Here is a 6,238-nt window from a genome sequence, read left to right on the forward strand (position 1 = left end):
CTCTGTGATATCTCACCTGTCCGTCGCAGCTATTTCACCAACGGCTCCAAACTGCTCTGCATTCCAGAAGTTTCACCTGGGATGGGACTCTTCTCTCACCCACTCCCTCTTCACCACTTCCCCCCTTTGGGGAATTCAGTCTTCTGAATGCTCCTGCCGTTGTCTCGCTCTCAAAAGCAGCCCTCGGTGCACAGGGGTTCTTGCTTTTCTCCTCCCAACACGTTCTTCCACTTAGAACAGCGAAGAGACGCTTCTGGGGTAGATGTCGTCCCAGCGGTGGTCAGAATCTCACCTTCCGTGGTTCTTCTGTCCCCTTTGTTGAGGGACAGGCCAGCCTCACGTTCTGGGCGTCATCTGACTCGATCTTCTCAAGTGTGGCCCGGCTAGCTCAGTGATGAGGTTTCTCTTCACTCGAGTTTCAAGCCAGCATATGTTTGTGGGGTTCACTGATTTTCTTCAAGAATCCAAGTCTATAGAGCGAGTAAAGAAATCAGGGGGGGACTCTCTCTCTGGTTTGCATTCCACAGTTTTATTTCGGAGAAGGGGAACCCAAAGGATGAGAGACCAAGGATTTGGGGTCTGGGGGGTCTCTTTTAACAGGGTTTCTCGGAGGGAGGGAACATCAGAGAGGGAACCAATTTATTTTCTCAGTTAGTACATTTTACAAACTTTTCTACAAATCAAGGTTACACCCCCCAGGAAAAAAAATAACAGACACCCACTTCAACAAATGCCCACAAAGGTGTGGGAGTATTCTATACAGAGGGGCAGAGGGGAGAGAGGGGGGGCTTGGTTTCCCTGGCAGCACGGGAGGAAAAGAAAGGGAAGGCAAGGTAAGCATGCCCTCTCAGCTTCCATAGTTTAGAGGCATTCTGGGACAGGAAAAAGTTACAAACTTCCGTGTAGGAAAGAAGAGTTCTCTTCTCCCAACCCCGTGCTTTCCTGGGCTAAAGAAACTTCAAGCAGCTGGAAATGCCAGCGGGGTCCTCTCTTTACTCTACCCGGCCTCTCGCCGTGGGGCTGAGGAGAGAAACTTCAGTAACCATGGTAACTTGACGCCAGGTAAACAGGAGAAAGAGAAGCTGGGGGGGAATCACAACTAAAAGATGGGAAAAGATACATTTCAGGCTATCAACTACAACAGAGATCCTTTCAACAACATGCAATTTTATACAGCTTTTAATATCTACATAGAGAAGAAAAAGATTTGGAATACCTGATGAGCAGCTGCAAGAAGTTTCCAATCATTTAAAAACTTGGTTCAAATGTTGTGAAAGACATGAAACAGCTTTTATGGCTAAGAGAAGATAGAAACAATTCTCTAGATTTTCATCTTATGCCAGTGTCTATGTTTTCTATTTTATTTATTTATTTTTTCATCTTACTTCTTTAAAGCTAGTATTTGAAATGCCAGAGGATAAATAAGGCAGGTTTTGTAAGTGGAAGGAAAAAGGCAATAAATATTAAGGGGCAAACATGAGAGTGGAACAATCTGCCAAGGTCCTGGGCAGGCAGCTGATGTTTGAAGAACTGATTCCAAGTTACCAGCTATGTTTAAGCGCAATCCGATTTTAGCATCACCTTTATTTTAAGCTAATGGTTCAGTAGCTTCACCAATGTTTTACACTACAGTGAGTCAGTAAAACAGAACAGAAAGAGGAAGAGGGTTCTTGCTCTGCTGCATGTCATATAATATCCACCCTTTTACAAACAAATATATCCTGTCCCCCCTACCCTTCCTGTAAGAGGAGAATTAGTATGATTGTCTCTTACCCACCTGCCATGCCAGGAAGAAGTTTTTCTCTTGGGAAATACTCTGAGCAGGGAGAAGTAAGCCAGAAGCTCAGCAATCCTCCTTTAATCCAAGGCATGGAGCTGTGCTTCTCTTAGAGTCCTCTTGCCCGCTGAGGACTGTCACTCAGCCTGACAAGAAGGCACAGGAGAGGCAGGAGGTGCAAGTTCCTACAGGAGCCTAAGGACAACACCACAGCTCACACTGATTTCATTGCAGGAACACTCGCACCAGGAAGTCAGAGGCACCTGTAGCAGGCTCCTGCCTCACCTTCTCTTGTGTCATGGATTATTTGCCAAATAGATTTTATGTCTCTGGATGAAATTTGAGCCCATAAAGAAGCACTGCAAATCTGAAAGCCTTGAAATGGACAGGGCATTCTAGTCTTGTTATTCTGTATCCAGTTATTATTTGACAGTAGAAGGGAAGATGATAATTAATCTGAGATTAAGAAAAAGAAAGCATAGGTGGGGAAGAAAAGAAACCAAGCAAATGCTTCACTATTTACAGCTGAAACTCCTAAGTGTGATCTTGTGAATAGGTGTTATAACCTGGAAATGTTTTAGAAAGGCAGAATTTTGCATGTGCTGTTGGAAGCAAGTGGTACCAAGTGTTGGTAGGTGCAAGTACCCGTTCTAGTGCCTGTCCTGGGAAGCTTGCTTTCATTATGTGGCTAAATCAGCCTTCAGATCGTTTAAAGCTTATTGTTGTTTGGTTGGTACTTGTAGCATTTTATTCTTCATCATCATTAATTTCTGAAAAGCGTAGCTTTAGGTCTAAACTAGATATATGGATATAGAGAAGCCAGAATGGCTACCAGTCATGCTAGCTACCAGTCATACAAGTGATTCTGCACCTCTGGTCCATGTACCCCTTCGATTTAGGGCCAAATAAGCCCCTGGTGATGAAGACACCTGACACACAAAATTGCATAGGGAACAAGACATGCAGACCACTTAAAACACTTAAAAGTGTTTCCTTCTGACATTAGAAGGGGAAATTAAAGTATCTCAAAATTGAATATCCTTAATTTTAACAGAAATTTTATTTACCATCTGTAAATAAAATTATTTGTTAGTATTTGTTGCAGGTCAGAGTAAACAAGGTAAATGACAAATATCCAGTGCCCTAGATTTTCCAACTGCCCCAGTTTATCAACTGAATGCAGGAATTCTTCTGTGCTTTAATTTAAAATACAAAAGCCAGTGGGCACATTCTGCCAATAAGAAAGTTGCAATTTGTTTACACACATTAGCAGAAAGAGCCCAGATGGGAGCCCAGGGAATTTTCACCTACAAGCAGTATCATCACTGGAGTAAGTGGTTTTAAGTTAATCTTTAATAAAATTACATTTCAATAGCATCACCAGCAATTTCACAACCAGCTGTGTACTTGAATCTCTTAAAACTTCTGTCTTTTGATTTGGACACTATGCTAAGAAAAATGCAAAGATCCAAGAGGAGATTAAAAGGAAACAAAGTACTGATCAAAGGCAAATTAGGTCAGCACAGAATCTGGGTTATTCCCAGGTCTAATGCAGACAAACAGAGTGTGCAGAGAACAACCTTGGTATCTACAAGGGTTGGCTTCCTCCGCAGCAGAGCCCAGCCAGTGCTTTGTCAAACCCATTGCACAGGGCAGCAAACATGAATTTTGTGCAAGAGTTGAGGCCAGGCTACCTCTGTGCTCTGTTCCTCTTTTTTTTGTCACAAGGGAATGGGAGGAGTGTTTGGTGCTGTCTCACTCATACGTGACCAGTATTTCCAAAGGAAAGGGAAAGGAACTTGTGGAAGATGTTCTGCCTGACTAAACCACCACCTCAAGCATCAGATACTGACCTTTGCCGACGTAAAGGATCAAGGAGATCCTTGGGAATAAAACATGCTTCTAAAGCATGTAGACATCTCTGCGCATTTCTGGCCTTAATGTTTTGCTTTTCCAGATAAGGTGGCCAATGGGTAAGTGTTGGTTTGTCACCTCCAGTCTGGTGTCTACCCTTCCCTGGGGGGAGAAAGGCTTAATTCAGAGTTATTTAACTTGGGTCACTCTTTGGTCAGTCTAGAGAGGTATGAGTGAGAACACTGAGTTTTACAGGCTTCTAGACCAAAACAGCCAGGGCCCATACCTGCACAAAGGACACATTTGGGCTGGACAGGCTCACTCCAGGAGACTGAGTAAAAGCTACCAGCTGGAACAAACACCCTGCAGATCTATAGCAAGCTCAGTCCTTTCCCAGGAAAGGACCTGCAGAGCAGGACTTTGGGTCACATTTTGTATGTGGATGTAGGGAAGAGGAAAGTTTATGAGACACTGAGGATGCTGGACATTCCCGTGGGAGCTTTGGCTATTGCTGCAAAGTCCCCACAAGCTGACCCACACTGAAAAGCAGCAGAGATGCAGATTGGGCCAGTCAGTTGGAAGCCAACCAGGTCAAAGCCGAGTGAAAGCAGAACATGGGGACACTCCACCCTTTCTTAAATATTAATATTCAAGTTGGAGCCTCTCCTGTGAGAAAAACGGGGTAACACTTAAGAATTTTTTTAAAGTTTAATAGGGAATAAAATTAGAGACAAAAATCCAGTGATGGGATGCTCCTGGCCAACAGCCAAAGAACACAGATTAAGACAGTGTTATCTATATATTGCTACATTACAGGGGGTACATGCATATTCATGCATTTCATGCATTATTCAAACATTCCTGTGAGCTTCTTGATGTTTCAGGAACTCTTTTGTTTGATTTTACACTCTGACTTATCTGCATGACATCCTGTGAGCTAAGTCCATATATTTTATTTCTTCTTGTCTTTCCGTCCTATTGTTTCACACTCCTTGATAAGGAGTTCTTCTATAATTCTTCCCTGGTGCTCTGGTTTGTGTCACTGTTACCACTTAGAGGGGTTTGTCAGCAGCTGTGGGGGAAACAAGCGTAACTGCCTTACACCATTGTTTTAGTTACACAGGAGGGTTTTAACATTTTGTGTTTTGCTAAGACCTACGATGTAATGCATTTATCACACCGCTATTTCTACAAGCAATGCAGTACCACGACAATACTTAAACTGGTAGATTACGTTATACTAACAAACAGCTAAATAAAGGTATATATGATACCTTATCTAAATACTTATGATCAATGCAAAAACTAATATATAAATGCGAAAGCAACTATCATATTGAAGTCCTTTTTTTTTTTTTAACACATGCCAGATTGCTTCCCACCAAACTCCAGGATCCCTGTGCTTGTCTCAATTACCTCCCTTTTCCTAAGCCTCAGCCTCTCAGTCCCAGAGTCCTTCTCTGTAGCCAGTGGTGTTACAATCTCTAGGATTACTGGGGAGTTTCTGGTGCAGCAGCTGTCATCCTGAAAGAGAAAACTATGAGGATTACAGAGCCAGACATGCTCCTGTCATAGAAACACCAGGAATAAATAACTCCATCCCTGCAGCTAAATGTGCATACCTGGACACAACCTTCTTACCATTAGGTTGGTCTGTTAATATTCTTTCACTTACCAGTGCTAATTCCCAAGTTGATTAAGTAAATCATGATTGACTTATGGTATGTTCTCACAGCCAGATGAGCCAGCTGCACACTCAGCAAACCATGAGGCTGAAATGAAACATCTGCTTGGGTGCACAGGGGGCTTAATACCTCTGTGTGAGCCTAGAGGACAAGGGAGGACTTTTTTTTATTATTTTATTTTTAGGACTGCCAAGCATACATCTTTCTTGCTTTTCTAAGGAAAAACTATCTAGGAATCACTGAAGACATATTAATTAAAGAGATTTGAAGTGTTTCACATTGGACACAAAGATACATGTGGTTATTAGTCACTAATTTTCACACATTGGTGTAAACCAAAATTTAAGGGAGCCTGGCTCAAACATCGTTACCTTATTGCACAGCTCAGCTTTTTGGATAAACATTGCCATTAAGGAATCCTTAAAACTGAGGGAACTGGGATTGTTCAGCCTGGAGAAGAGAAGCTTAGGGAGGGGCCTTGCAGTGCCTGAAGGGAGCCCACAGGAAAGATGGAGACTCTTGACAAGGGCCTGCAGTGACAGGACAAGGGGCAATGGCTTCACATTGACAGAGAGTGGCTTTAGACTGCATATCAACAAATTGTTCCCTGTGAGGGTGGTGAGGCCCTGGCACAGGTTACTGCGGGAAGCTGTGGCTGCCCCATCCCTGGCAGTGTCCAAGGCCAGGCTGGATGTGGCTCTGAGCAACCTGGGATAGTGGAAGGTGTCCCTGCCCACGGCAGGAGGGGTGGGACTGGATGATCTTTAAAATCCCTTCGAACCCAAAGCAGTCTGTGATTATTCAGGCAGTTCATAAAGCACAGAAGAGCGTTCGGGGCGCGCCCTGCTCACAAAGCGCGGGGTACCCGGGGGCACCCCGGAACAACGGCGCGGCCATGGCGGGCCGTGACGTCACGCGCCGG

Source organism: Pseudopodoces humilis, chromosome 5 (assembly GCF_049639895.1).
Source record: "Pseudopodoces humilis isolate 2021_Gansu_Grassland_sample_001 chromosome 5, ASM4963989v1, whole genome shotgun sequence".
Lineage (NCBI taxonomy): Eukaryota > Metazoa > Chordata > Aves > Passeriformes > Paridae > Pseudopodoces > Pseudopodoces humilis.